Below are 16430 nucleotides of genomic sequence, written 5' to 3'. Positions count from 1 at the left end.
TTTGAGCAGCAAAATTTTTTTGGGTTTCGTTGTTATAGTTTGAGCTGTTAAGTCGATCATGTTTCTTTTCTGAGATGGTTTTTTATTTTTGAAGTTCTGAATTTTTGGGGGTTATGGAGTGGAAGAAATTGAATGTTTTGCTTGGGGTGAAGAGAGGTTGAAACGTCGTCGTTTCAACCTGTTCTGGTTGTTGGGGTGGTTTCATTTTCATTTTTATTTTTCTTTTAGATTGTTTAAATATTTTGGGTAATTTCAGGAGTCTATTTGGCTTCTCACAAAAATTTAATGAAAAATTTTTAATTTTTGCTTGAGATGTAAAGTTTAAAAAAGTGCTTCCCTGTGGGTATGTTTTGAATGTTTGGACCCCCGTAAGGTTTGTTTTAATGGGGTTTTGGATTAATTTAATTTCAGGAGTGCAGCAGCTTTTCTTTTGCAGTTTCCAGCAGAATTGCAGTCTGTGCAGAGTTGGGTGTACTACAAGGGAACCTGTTTTGACCCAATCAGCTACATATGCCTGTTAGGAATTATATTGTGTCAACATCTTTTGGTGACGGGTCACCAAACAGAAAAAAAAACACAGATATAAGAATAATGCTCGTTCTCTATCGCCTATCCTTCAAAGTTATTGATCGACAATCAATAAGTGTTGTTTGAAACACTTTGAATATTCGCTTTCTCTCTCTTTAATGCTTATATATATTATCTCAATTGACGTATCACTCTTATTGTCGTATCTTATGTACGTTGTGGATTTTTTTTGGGTCCACTTAGTTAAACATAAAAAAAGACATGAAAAGGACGTTTTATTGGGAATTTTTTTTTTGGGTAAAACGGTAATTGAATTAAAGTCATAAAATAGTTACGGCTTATACGGTAGAGGTGTTAAAAAAAATACAAAAATCAAATCAAACAAAACCAATAACTGAACCGATAACCGAATCGAAAAACTGATTAACCAAAAAAACAGTTCAGTTACAGTTTAAAAAATTCAAAAAACCGAATTTTTGGTTCGAATAAAAATAAAAACCGATTTACTAAAATATATTAAATAAAAAAATAATATATATTATATATTAAATAAAAATAAAAATAATAATCTTAATCCCTAAATTCGCTAAATAATATTTATTATATATGTATAACTGTTTAATATTTATTTGGATATGTATTGTTAATATTAAAATTTAATTTAGGAAAAATTTTAAATTGTAACATATTTGAGATGTTAGAAAAATTTTGGTTTTAACAAAAAGATGTCCATGCTAGCGAGTAATGTGCCTGTAAGTTAAAAGATGTGATATCAACTCTAAAGCATAAATTATTGTCCTAAACAACTTTAGATAAATATTTTATTTCATCTTAAACCTTTAATATAACATAACATGTTTTTTTTTACAATATACAAATAGTTATTACTATGTGGAGGCAACTTTTCTTAAGACAGGAATTAGAAAAGTTATAACTTATTTCAATGTGGAGTTTATTCTTATTTATAACCATCTCAAAATGGGAATATAATTTTTTATGACTATATAGTATTTATTCCTATATAGAATATCACTGTAGAAAGGTTTTACTGTATATATATATCCTGAAACAAAATAGAGAAGGGCAGGCAAGCTTCCCAAAAGGTCTCCCACCTCTTCCTGGTCAAGATAGATAGGAAGGAGTCTTATCAAATAAAGAAAATGATACACCTACAACTTCTTCTTACAAACTTCTTCTCATAATCTTTTTCTCGTAACCTTAACGTGGTAGTTCGCAATTGATTAGTTAACAATGAGTCTCATCTGAGTCATACCAAATAAATTATAACTGACCAATTACGAACTACCACGTTAAGGTTGTAAAAGAAAATTTATGAAAAAAAGTTATAGGTGTAGCACTATTTATCAAGTAAAGACCATAACCAACGTCTTTTCTTTATTTACATACGTACACCTTTGTTTCAGTTTAGGCAGGGGCGGATCCAGCCCACTTTTGGGTGGGCCATGGCCCATCCTCAATTTTATTTTAAAAAATAATAATATATATAATTTCTGAATTTTGGCACACACTAACAAAAAATTAATAGACAAAAATATTAATATATAATTAGTTTTTATTTTGGCCTACCCTAACAAAAATTTCTGGATTCACTACTAGTTTCAGGGTGGGGCCACCCTTCCTACTGCTAATCCGGCCAGTTCCGAACTTGTCTTTCCCACCCCATCCAATGGAGGACTTACTCAATTCTTGCGATTCCCAGCCAAGACATTTCTATTATTGATCAATGCGTTAAATTGGGTAAATTAAATCAGAAAGACAAAACCTATGTGTATGTACATGGATCATAGCATCGGCCCATCTTCTTCTATTTAGCAGCCCATTGATAGTGTATTTCTTGGAAAGCGCCCTACCAAGAATGAAGTAATAAAACTGGCAAAAAAGAAAGTAGAAAAGGTGTAAAGCTAGTGGTTTTATTCTGGGATCAAATGTTTCTAACTTGTGTTATTGGCCATCTAAGTTTGATCAATGCCACTGATTAAGGGCGTTAATGAGTGATGCGATACGTTGAACTTGGTCATTAAGTCCTAGTACGAGCAAGCACTCTCATTAAAATTGGTGATTAAGTATGAAACGTTGACACTTTAGTGGAACAATTTACGTGCGTGTTTCTTGATAGATTTTATTATTATATTACCATGCAAGTCGCTTGAAACCTTATCACAAATATAAGAAAGGCCGAGGGAATCAAATATTGAAACCTCATCACACGTAGGAGGGATTGTTGTGGATGTCAGAAAAGTAAGATCGTAAACATTACATGTCATGATGAGGGGCACCGACTTGAACAACAAACGCATTATCAATCAAAGATTCAAAGTATAAAATGGACGCTTCAGACAAAGAGTAAAATGGTTGTCACATCGTAAAATGGTTGACTAGTCCCCTCTCCTGTATATTATTCTTTGAATAAAAGATGAAGTCGCCTTTCCGTGTAATTGCGCGACGTTTATCGTATAAATAGAAATTTGTGTTGTTTATGCAGTCACTTGAATCGGCTGGTTAGATAGAAATCGCATTAAAGTTTGTAAAAAGAAACTACAGAAGATGCCGGAGTCTCACTTAATCCTTCATGGTCCTGTTGAAACTCAAAACCATGCTTCCATTCAAAGGTTTTATTCTCTCTCTTGACTTTTCTTTTTTCATTAGATTGATATTTATTTTTAAATTCATGTAGATATGGTGAGAATTTGCATGGCTTTGCATTTGCAGAGAGCAGAACTTCATTTCTTTGGCGCAATTCAATGAGGCCTTTAGGTTCTACATTCCGGTGCTTGTGGCTTTTTTACAATTGAATCCTCCTCAATCGGAAATCCATCCTGCAAATTTGTATTCTTTTATAGTGGCCACACTCATCTACTCTCTGTCTTTTACTGCTTACGCCAAGCTTAATATTCCTCACCCAACAAACTCTCAACCCTTTGGCCTAATTGCTTTCATATCGGGATCTCTTGCTTCAACCTTATTAGTCTCTAATTATGTCTCGCGTTTGACTGAGTTTATATTTCTTATTTTATGGGTTTTGCTATCTACTTTTGAAGTCCATCAACATCTCCCATTAAACAAGAAGGAAACGTACGAAGTGCTTGGAAAAAAGATGAAGAACATTAAGATCCCCGAAAAGATAAGCAGTTTATGGAACAAAAATGAGCCGGAACTTCCAAGAAATGGATGATTTGCATAGTTGTATTCACCCTGTTTATACAGGGGAAAGTGTTTAAAGTAAATTATAGAATTTCATAGGCTTCACATTAAATAAATTATCAAAAGATTTTTTTTTTTTTTTTTTTTCAAAGAGAGTTTGTAAGTGGGAGTACCACTATTCTCATCATCAATAAAAAATTAATTTCTTTATTTTGATTTTGTATTTCTTCTTCTCCATCTTTTTATTTTCTTTACTCTTGCAATTTTCAAGTTATTTCTTCTTCCCCATAGCCTGTCATTTCAAAGTTTCTAAAATCTGACCGAGGAACCAAAAGAGAGAAATGAACAGAGTGACCGCTGTGGATTCTCCAAAATTCCATCGTTACCTCCGCTGTTGCTCTTGGTTAGAAAAGTGTGAGTCTCTCAATACAAATCCCCAATCCTCTTTCAATTAAATTTATGTTGAATTTGATTCTAATTGTTCATGGCGTCGATGATTGTGAATGTGTTTTGGGCAGCAAAACTTTGATGGGGTTTTGTTGTTATAGTTTGAGCTGTTAAGTCGGTCATGTTTCGTTTGAGATGGTTTTTGATTTTTGAAGTTCTGAATCTTTTGGGTTCTGGAGTGGAAGAAATTGAATGTTTTGTTTGGGATGAAGAGATGTTGAAAGCTCGTCGTTTTGAGTTGTTCTGGTTGTTTACGTGGGGGGGTTTTCATTTTTTTTTTTTTTTTATTGTTTAAATATTTTGGGTTAATTTAATTTCATGAGTCTATTTGGCTTTTGACAAAAAAATAATTTTTGTTTGAGATGTAAAGTTTAAAAAAGTGCTTCCCTTTTGGGATATTTTGAATGTATGGAGATGGACTCCCTTAAGACTTGTTTTAACGGGGTTTTGGGTTAATTTAATGAGTCTGCAGATTTTCTTTTGCAGTTTCCAGCAGAGTTGGGTGTACTGCAATGGAAGCTCGGGACTGTTAATGCAGTTCTGTTTTGGAAATTGCAACCTAGTATAGTAACAGTTGTAGCAGACTCGAGGGTTCCGGAGATGCAACACTTGTGTGTTTTTGTTTGTGTGACTGGTAATGGAAATGTTAATCCCTTTTATATAAACACAGAGTTCAATATCCCAAATTGAAAATTTGTCTGGTAGCTTCGGTTTTCCTTTTTGGGTAGAAGACGAATTCTTTTTGTTTTCATATAAAATACAGAGACAAAGATAAAGGAGAGGAGAGAATGTTTTGGGTAAAACGGTAATTGAATTGAAAGAATAAAATGTTACGGCCTAAAGGGAGCACCCCTAAAGACAAACCATCCTTGGGCATTCCCAAGGGACAAGACTAAACAAAAAGAGAAAAGAATGCCCAAGGGACAAGACTAAACAAAAAGAGAAAAGCTAAGCCAAGGTCACAAGGTCAGAGACCAGGCAAAAACCAAAAAAGAAAAGAACCTGTCACGTTAAAATTTGATTTTAATAGTTTTGCAAATTTATGGAATCACTTTGAATCATTAGATGTGGATGTGGTCAAATATACAATCACTCAAAATCCTTGTGATGGTTTAAAATTGGCAGTCGCCCAGTCCCAGATACCTGGATGAATAACTTTTCTTCTACGTAACAAAAATATTCTGTCTTAGCCCCCCATCCGATCCCCCATCGGTGCCCCACTTAGTGCCCTCAACAAGAGATTGATTCAACAGATTAATAATAACTTTCAACATAGAAAATTATTGTGAACAGCTGTTAGAAATAGTTTAGTCCAACAAAGTCTTATCATAATGATATTATTATAGAGGCAGGGTTATGTTATGCTATGCATGAGCTATTTATAGGCAATCTTGCGGCTGTGTGGGTTATACTTGAGCGTTTGACTGAGTATGGAGGGTTTTGAGACAAAACTTCTACAAATTTATTCTTTACGTGTATTTCTTAATTTTCCCAAGTTTTTACACTTGGTGGGTTCTAAACTTCTGATATTGCTGTAAAAAAAAGACTCTTATACAATTTGATTCTTTACTTGCATTTCTTATTTGATTTTAAAATAAAGAGCATTATTGGAGATGCTCTTATTCTTGGCCACCCATCTCTCTTTGCTCTCTTTCCATCAATCTCGGCCATCCCTCTCAGCGTCTCTTTGCTCTTTCCATCCATCTCTCTTTGCTCTTTCTATCCATCTCAGCCATCCCTCTCGGCATCTCTTTGTTCTTTCCATCCATCTCGGCCCTACTGCATGCTTACTTGGAAAAGCACATTTGGTCTTGGTCGACTGGGATTCTGGGAAACCAGGTAACTGTGACCTAATTCTATAAATATTGTGTTGAAGCGGCTGATATTGGGGGTTTAGAAAATCTTCTCTTTTCAACCAAATCTTTGCTTTATTCCCTGAAGAAACATTTTATATATTACATACACCCACAATCAGAGACTTTTTAAATCCCCACTATCAAATGTTTCTTCAGGGTGTACAGTAAAGATTTTGGATGAAAAGAGAAGATAGTTATGTATAGTACCCAGAAAGGAACATTAATCTCAAATTTGCCCTAAACTCTTTAGATTATGCATTCCGGTGCTTGCCTATAAATAGCTCATTGAATTTCGGCATACAATTATTATTTATTCTTCTTAATTAGGGTTTTGCTCAATTTAGTTAACCAGCGTAAGATTTTATACTAGTTTGCTAAGAAATAAATGTTTTCAACTTCACATATATAATATCCTCAAATGAAATCCTACAAGACTTTTAAGATCAAAACAAAAACAAAAACACGGAATTTAAAAATTAAATACATGCATGCATCAATATTTTTGAGTGGTGACTGACTTTTAAGAACTCTAATCGTTCCAAAATATCAGAGAAAAATGCACAGGTCAAAAGATCAGTATAGGGTTCTTAATGACTTATAGGAACTTTAATTTCATCTACATGATAAACTTGATGATAAAAGAAATTAAGAATTAAATTCTTATAGTTATAGTAATTTATTACAATTGAATGAAGAAAACCAACTTAAATAGAAGCCTAAAAACGTAAATTAGTTCTAACAGAAAATTAAATCTGAAAGTTTTAAATTTACCAAGTGATTTAAAACTTAAACGGAAATGGTTGCCTTGTTGATTTTAAGAGTCCATTAAACATAACCATAAAGCAAAAAACATAAACCAAAGTAAAACACATAAGAGTTTCACATAGTTCGGCAAAATGCCTACATCCATGGGACCATGTCCAGAATGAACCCAATCCACTAGGTTTACTTTACAGTCCAATTACAAAGTCAGAGATTAAGCCTCAGTTGCCAAAACACCCCTGTTTTGCAATGCTTCAATCTCTACCCTTTGGTTAAACAACGTACAACTATAGTGAGCTTACAAGAACACACAGCCAACACAGTTAGCCTTGAGCTACTCTCAAGGATCAGAAATGAAGATGCACTTTAGTGGAAGAAGCTTAACATGTTTCAACATTTCGAGGTAAGCAGGGACGTGTTTTGGGTACTTTGAAGGAGGTATTTTAAAGCTTTAACTAAGCATAAAAACCTGACAAAAACAAAGTATATAATCAAAGAATATTCAGTATATTTTTCAAAGAGATATCAGGCTTAAGAGAAAATGCAATGGAGAGGAGTTTATATATGAAAACAGTCGGCCAATGCATGGATAGATGGCAAACATCCCTTTATTGAATTTACCTTTATAAAAGTTAAATCCAATATCAAGATGCCACCTATCAAAGAGAATAACAACCTTTCAGCACATTGAATATAATTTTGACAGGTGTTATGGACCATACAAATATCTCAAAAAAGAATATTACAGCTCATGCATTCGAGAAGCGCATAGTATGTATAACTCAAATAAAACTGCCAGATACAAGGTGATTACTCTGATTCATAGGTGCTCACCTAATACTGCAGATAACCAACATAGGAGAAGGTGGTCACCTTAAACACGAGGTGGTCATACTAGAAGTTTAAATAAAAAATGATTGTGCTAAGGCAAAGGTAAGGTGATCATGCCATGATTGAGAGTTACCACTATAGGTTCATAAGTTGACAATATAACTTACAGAATCCACACACACACACACACACACACACATATATATGCCTAAAAACCAAGGCTAACATAGGCTGATGTTAACGAACACCAATCAGAATTTAAGGAGGCTTTGCATTGTCCAGAGTTTCTCACGTCACCCAAGACAAAAAGAATATAGTTGTCAACAAGCCAGCCAACTCAAGTTTTGTCTGAAACTGATTCGCACACCTGTCCAAGCCCCATTTTATTTAAAGATATTTCTTAAGTTCTCAACCAATGAGAAGATAGGAGAGATTTGCACAGCACCAACCCACTTGCAAAAATATAATCATTACCTTGAGCTCAGCGAGTATAAATAGGCAGCTTCCTCTCACAAAATCCAGATCAGACCCTTTGAATTCAACAAAGAAAATAACAAAGACATATTGCGGGAAAGCGACTAGCTTGATATTCTCTAAGAACACTTACAACACCAAGTACCTATAACCCAGGTCGTTGTTCGCGACCTCTTGTAATCTTGGTTAGTAATCAGAAACACACTAATATAAAAGAAAACGATGGATATAGGATTCGCTTTAAACATCCAAACCACTATAAAAACTTGTGCTGTCTCATTTACTTTTAAGTCTTTACATGCTACTGTGAGAATAGTACTCCATTCAACTCTTATAATCATTCATATGTAATTTATAAAACTTTCTTAACACATTGCATGTGTAAAGTCGTTGGTGTCAAAATTTAGCGTATATATATATATATATATATATATATATAAAGAGAGAGAGAGAGAGAGAGAGGAGTGTTTCCCACTTGTGAATCAGAATATTTTCCATATCTATTAAATGTTTCCAACTTGTGTTATTAGCCAATAGCCATCTAAGTTTGATCAATGCCAGTGAAAAAGGGCGTTAATGATTCATAGGATAACTTGAACTTGGTGATTAAGTTAGAAACGTTGAATAATTAGAGGATGATAAACATGTCAAAAGTAACCTCACACTATAATTTCAACATGTGTCCCAACAAATATCTCTTCGGGACACGTGTTAATAATTAGAGGATGTATGAGCTGTTTTATCTCGACAGCATATAATGGGTTACATGAAAAGCTCTTGATTGGTCAAATAATGTTTATTTAAGTTTCTAATTCTATAATCTCTCTCCATTGAGAATCCATCTTTAAGATTTGAGGCCTTAATTCTATGTCACTCTAAACTTGTATTAACAAAAAATTCATAATTTAAAACACCATTAATACATCTAATCATCATCTTTTCTTAGTTAAATCATATTTATTTAATATTATTTTTTCAATAAAGAAGTCCTTCGTGAACACTTGAAATAAATATGTGTGTGTCTAAATAAATTGTCAAAATAAGTTGGGGTTGTGGATTTCCACATTTGAACACAATGGTAATAGAAAATACGAGAGAATAGAGAAATATGCAGTGAGAATAATAAGAGAAATTATTAATTAAATTCTCAGTTATAGTGTTCATTACAATTAAATGAGAAGAAAACCAACTTAAACAGAAGCTTGAAAAACACAATTAGTTCTGACAGAAAATTGAATCCACAACTTAAATTCGATTGAATAATGTTAAATTAATTAATTTCGGCCACATGAAAGCATATCCTTTTTTATGCGGGACATCAGTAGACATAAATAAAATAAAACCTCTCTATAGTGATATTTTATATAGGAATAAATTCTATATTGTAATAAGTTATAATTTTTCTAATTCCCGCCTTAAGAAAAGTTGTCTCTACATAGTAATAATTATCTGTATGTTACAAAAAAATATATGTTATGTAAAATTAAAGGTTTGAAATGAAATAAAATATTTATTTAAAATTGTTTGGGATAATGATTTATGTTTTAGAGTTATTATCACATCTTTTACCTTATGAGTACATAATAACTCGTTAGCATGAATACCTTCTTATTGAAGCCAAAATATTTTTAGTTTCTCAAGCATGTTTACAGCTTCACGACACAAGACTTTTTATATTTCCGTACTAATATCCTTAGAATTATTTTCTTTCTCTTCTTGTCTAATTGCAACAATGATTTCTCCTTTGGTTAAAGCATACACGATTTGTTGCTTATTTGTATAATCGAAGAAGACATTAATATTCATTCGATTAATGTAGTGAAGTTGTTGAATCTAATCACTTAATTCTATAGTAACTCTTTTATTCTCCTCATCCACTTCATTTGTAACCTACAATTCATTGACATTAGTGGTCCTAATTTTACAGCACTTAAAAACCATTGACAATTGTCTGTGGCTTCACATCAATTGACCATGCATTAACTGCATTTACAGTTCTATCAATGACACTTATTTTTGTTAGTTCTAAAAAATGATCTTTTATTCGTTTCAAAAGTAGACAATTGAAGCGCTGAATTGAAATCCTAATATTACTAAAATATGAATTGAAATCCTAATACTATACTATTAAAACATGAAATATAAAATAAGAAACTAAAACTATAATTTTTGTAACTACACCTTTATTAAATTATAACATTCTTATAGTAATAAAATTAGTTAGTCCCACCATTATGATTATAAGGAGGTTTTACTGTATATCCCCAAAACAAAATAGAGAAGGACGGGCAGGGCTTCTTAAAGGGCCTCCCCCTTTCCCGGTCAAGATGGATAGGAAGGAGCCCTATCAAGTAAGGACTGTGACCAGCCTCTTTTCTTTGTTTATGTACATACACACCTTTGTTTCAGTTTCACGCTGAGGTCGCCCTTCCTCCTGCTAATCCGGCTAGTTCGGAACTTATCTTTCCCACCCCGTTCAAAAGAGAACTTTTCAAGTCTTGCCGCTTGCGATTCCCAGCCAAGACATTTCTGTTATGGATCAATGCATTCAATTGGGTAAATTAAATCAGAACGACAAAACCTATATGTATGAACATGGATCATAGCATTGGCCCATCTACTTCTATCTGGCAGCCCATTGATATTGTATTTCTTGGGAAGCGCCCTACCAGGCTACCAAGAATCAATGGAATCCAACTTGTAAAGCTGGCAAAAACAGAAAGTAGAAAAGTTGTAAAGCTGATTCTCTTGGATAAAATGTTTCTAACTCGTGTTATTGGCCATCTAAGTTTGATCACTGCCAGTGATAAAGGGCGTTAATGATTCATAGGATAAGCTGAACTTGGGGTTTAAGTATGAAACGTTGACACTTTTGTGGAACTATTTACGTGCCTTTTTCTTTATAAATTTATTTATTATATTACCATGGGGCATCACTTTACAACATCAAATTTAGAATTGTGTGGAGTGTGTTAAATCCTTTCTAGCTTGAAATGGCCACCAAGTGTTTGATCAAATGTTTGTCCAGAGAAGAGTAAAGTGGTTGACGAGTCTACTCTCCTGTAACTTATTCCTGGCCATCCATCTCTCTTTGCTCTTTTCTTTGCTCTTTCCATCCATCTCGGCCCTACTGCATGCTTACTTGGAAAATCACATTTGGTCTTGGTAGACTGGGAAACCAGGTAACTGCGACTTAATTCTATAAATATTGTGTTGAGTCGGCTGATTATATAGAAATCACATTAAGGTTTGTAAAAAGAAACTACAGAAGATGCCAGACTCCCACTTAATCCTCCATGGTCTTGTTGAAACTCAAAACCCAGCTTCCATCCAAAGGTTTTAGTCTCTCTCTTTTGACTTTTCTTTTTCATTAGATTGATATTCATTTTTAAATTCATATATATATTGTGAGAATTTGCATGATTTTTCATTTGCAGGAGGGAAAACTTCATTTCCTTGGCGCAATTCAATGAGGCTTTTAGATTCTACATTCCAGTGCTTGTGGCTTTTTTACAATTGAATCCCCCTCCTCAATCGGAAATCCATCCTGCAAATTTGTATTCTTTTATAGTGGCCACACTCATTTACTCTCTCTCTTTTACTGCTTACACCAAGCTTAATATTTCTCACCCAACAAACTCTCAACCCTTTGGCCTAATTGCTTTCATATCGGGATCTCTTGCTTCAACCTTATTGGTATGTAATCTTGTCTCGCGTTTGACGGAGTTTATATTTCTTATTTTATGGGTTTTGCTGTCCACTTTGGAAGTACATCAACATGTCCCATTAAACAAGAAGGAAACGTACGAAATGCTTGGACAAAAGATAAAAAACATGTTTAATGAAGCTTACGAAATGCTTGGAGTAAAGATGAAGAACTTTAAGATCTCTGAAAAGTTAAGCAGCTTATGGAGCAAAAACGAGCCAGGGCTTCCAAGAGATGGATGATTTGTATATGTTGTATAAAGCGTTTAAGGTAAATTATAGAATTTCATAGGCTTTACATTAAGGAAATATAAATAGTGTATTTTTTCAGATGAATGTCGCCATTTCTATGAATTGAGTCTTTTTTTTTTTTTATTATTATTATTATTTAGTAATGTTAGTCTTACAAACATAAATAAAGTAAATAATTAATTTTTTAATTATAATTTTCTATTTCTTCTCCTCCATTTCTTTATTTATTTTATTATTTTATTATTTCAGATTTCAATTTCTTTATTTCTTCTTCTTCACCTCTCTTCTCCCCGCCAAACCCCAACTCTAACCACCAAAACCGTAGAGAGCCCGGTCCTATCGTATCAAAGTTTCTAAAATCTATAGAGAAACCAAAGGAGAGAAGTGAACAAAGTGACCACCGTAGATTCTCTGAAATTCCGCCATTACCTCCGCCGTGTCTCTTCACCAGAAAAGTGTGAATCTCTCAATACAGATCTCAAGTCTTCTTGCAATTGAATTTATGTTAACTTTGATTCTAATTGTTGGGTATACTACAAGAGAACCTGTTTTGACCCATTCAGCTACATATGTTTGTAAGGAATATATTTTGTCAACACTTTTGGTGACCGGTCACCAAAAAAAAAAGGGATATAAGAATAATGTTTGTTCTCTGTCCTTCAAAGTTATTTGACTGACAATCAATAAGTGTTGTTTGTGTGAAGACAGTTTGAAGTTCTCTTTCTCTTTTTTTTTTTATTTTTATTTTTAATGTTTATACATGTCATCGATAATCATCAAACTCGTATCTTATCTACGCTGTCTACCATCACCACCTTGTTCCTTTTAGGTCCACTCAGTACACATAAGAAAAGGCATGAAAAGGACGGCTTTATTTAAAATTTGACCAAAAAGAATTTCGTCTTTTACCCAAAAAGGAAAACGGAAGCTACAGACAATTTCCAATTTGAGATTTTCCTCATTTAGTGTCAAGGACCAGACAATTTGGAAATTTCACAGAATGTTAGTCCAACAAAAGAAATGTTGACTTTATTCATTTAAAGTTACTTCTACTTGGGTATTAATATTGGGATGGATCCTATTTGGATAGATTATTTCAATGATTGATAATGCTAATTAAAAATTGCTCCAAATTAATACATTGACAGTATGTAACATTAATGCTTCAAAGCTACTGTTTCCCAGGTTTCAAATGTCATACATAAACCTCAAAGTGTTGGTCGGATGTCAAGGAGATTTGCTCATTTTCTTGAGATCTGAGTTCAAATCTGAGTCATTTATCACAATAATGTTGCGGCTTACCTATTCCTTTGGGTTTGTAGAATGTTTAATGAACCTCAGAAATTAGTTAAAGCGTTTAGGTTCAAACTTTGGGATCATCTACCACAATAAAATTGGGCTTACCTGATCTTTGGGTTTATAGGATATTCAATAAACTTTGAGGATTAGTGTGATGACGCATAAGCTAGCCGAACACCCTAATTACCAAAAAAAAAAAAAAATTTTGTCACACATTGCCACTGTTTGAGATATTAGAAATACCCTAGTAGATGTAACTTAAATGAAATAGAATATGATTATTACACCACCAGCTTTAGGCGTATAATACCCTTTATTTCTTAACTCTTAAGCCTTATACAACTCATATTCAACGTAACACCATTACTATTCTAATTACTTTCATCCCCAAAACCAAGAATCTACGGTTTACTCAATAATGTTTATAAAAAATATTGTTTATACTTTATCTCAGTAAGAGACAAGAAATCAGTTACCGACTTACCTCAACACTGAAGGGTCGATATTGGCTGTGTTTGATTTTGAAGTGTCAGCATCATGATTGTTTTATAAAGACAAAAATAAGTGACTGAAATTGACTATGTTTGTGATAATATTAATATATTATTATGCTGGTTTCGCTTCACTATCAACGCAGAAAATCAAGTGGGTAGTTTTCATTTTTTTTTTTTTTTTTTTTCTTTAAATTGATACAAAATCAAACAATTCAAACGGAAGGCTATATTATTAATTCAAAGCTTTAACAAATCCCAAATGGGTCTTAACTTGGTTGTGTGAGATCCTATTAATTTAATAAAAAAGAAAAAAAATATAAAGAATCAGTCGAAGTCTCTTGTGATAGTTTCTCTCATTTGCTTTTAAGGAATCTATTTTTTTTTACTATATATTTTTTTATAAAAATATTACTTTTATTCACTTTTCTTTTGTTGATATTTATTGTTTGTTATCACATTGTTGACGCTTGATTTTGGACGCCAATAACTCGCAGTGTAAAGTGCTAAGAGAGCCTTAGAAATTACACGTGATGGATCTATGAAATTTGAATATGGTGCTAAAGTTATATACGTTGCAGAAACATAATAAAAGATTGGCAAGTGGGGTTTTTATAGTGGTCAGATTTTTAAAGTGAATTTTACGTCCATGTTATTATATTATTCTCTAGCTATTCTATGTATTGCCCATAAGGCATCCAAAGATGGAGAAAAGCTTTGATTAAGAGAGAAAAATGAAATGAAGCTCAATCTATGCCTAACACTCATCTGTCCATCTCCCATTTTTTGTGAGAGAAGTACCAATTTATACATCTTAAGGTCAATGTAATGAATGTTTTGCAAGTTTCCTTAACCCATGGAAGACACTCATTCGTTCATCTCTTGAAAGGAGATAGGGTTGGTATGAAATCTTGAGGAGGTATGAGCTTGGTAACTAGTACGAAAAGATATTTATTAAGCTGACATAATCATGACTTTTTAGACATAACACACATAAAAAATGGATATTCAGTTTTATATATTATTAGTATAAATCTTATATTAAAGATTGTTTCATCTTAGAGCACCACTCTACATTCTCCTTCTGATGTTGCTTATGACCCTTTTTGTGTACATGATCCTGAGTTGGAAATTTTCTTCGAAACTTAAGTAGCAAGAGTATCTAAATTTTGCTGTTTTCATAAAGCTTGGATGCTTTGTGACAGTATGGCTCACACTGAGTTCATACTGTTAAAGTTTTGCAGCATAGCATTAATTAAACCAATTTTTAAACCCATTATCTACTTTGAAGGGCCCTTGGAAGATCTGGATTCTTGCTTTTCCGTGCATCAATCAATGAAGGAGAAATTTCTCTGAATCAATGAAAGCGATTGGAACTTCTCTCAAAAACAACAAAAAATATATTATAAGTTTTCTATCTTAGCTATTGAATACCTATACTGTCTAAATAAACTTCAGTTTCTTGATGTTCTCTCTCTTTATTGCCTTCCAAACGTCCTTCCGAAGTGTTAAATAAAGGAAAAGCTATGGCTGATGCTTATAGTGTGCAAATGAAGAGAGAAGAAGCGGAATTTTTGGACCTAGAAATTAAAGAGTTGGTAAATACTGTAAATTTAAGTTCATATTTTGGTGACAATTTGAGTCTCTTATAATTTTTGTGAGGGATTGATAGTGGAAGGGTTAAGTTTTGCATTATATTCATATGGTAGAATCTGAAACTCAACTGGAAAAACTTTGACCATCAACTAAATTTAATAGGCTAACATTGTCTCTTTATAAACCATTGCTGAAATAAACCCCCCCTGAGTGGAAAATGCTAAGCAAACAAAAAATTTCCATCATTTTATCTCTTTAGCTGGTGAGATTGCGGTTCAAACTGGTATGCTAGCTGCACGTAACCTCCCCATACTCATTGAACATTCCTACATAAAAAAGATAAATAAATAATATCACTTCTTTACTTCCACACACCACCTCCAAAAAGTTTAATAACGCTCTTGCTCATCAATAAAAACGAAACTTCTGTTGCATGAAGAACTAATTCATTCACATACCACAAACATGCTACATTGCGATATAGCAATCTCGACCGCTTCTTTGATGTGACAAGACTAATGAGACCCCCATGCACACAAGATAAGAACAATGTCAAATGGTAACATATCATGCAATTCATTAGATGCAATGAAAAAAAACAAAATTAAGAGCACCGATTAAGAATAATGAACACAATGAATGAATCTTAATAATGACTGAAATAAAGCTGAAGTAAATAATGCACTAAGTAAAAAATATGACACCGATAGTAAGATAATTGAGAACAAATCAGGTCACGCTTTTCCAGAGAATAAAGGATTAAAGAGAGCGCCCCAGAAAGAAACTAGTCTAGATTCTCTAATTCCAGCAAGATAGAACACAAATCCATCAGAAAGTGGATCCACAATTATCCCTATCAATGACTTTATGGCAAAGTAATGACGGTAAACGAGTAAAAAAAATCAAGCACCTTCAACAAAAGCCACAAAACAAAAGCCACAAAGTAGTCTATTGCAAGACAGGGCCAAATAATAAATGATTGCGACTAAAGAAGGCAAATTTGCATACCTGAAGAAAACGACTGTTA

Source organism: Pistacia vera, unplaced genomic scaffold, assembly GCF_008641045.1.
Source record: "Pistacia vera cultivar Batoury unplaced genomic scaffold, PisVer_v2 Contig63, whole genome shotgun sequence".
Taxonomy (NCBI): Eukaryota; Viridiplantae; Streptophyta; class Magnoliopsida; order Sapindales; family Anacardiaceae; genus Pistacia; species Pistacia vera.
Note: the sequence above shows the minus strand (reverse complement) of the source record.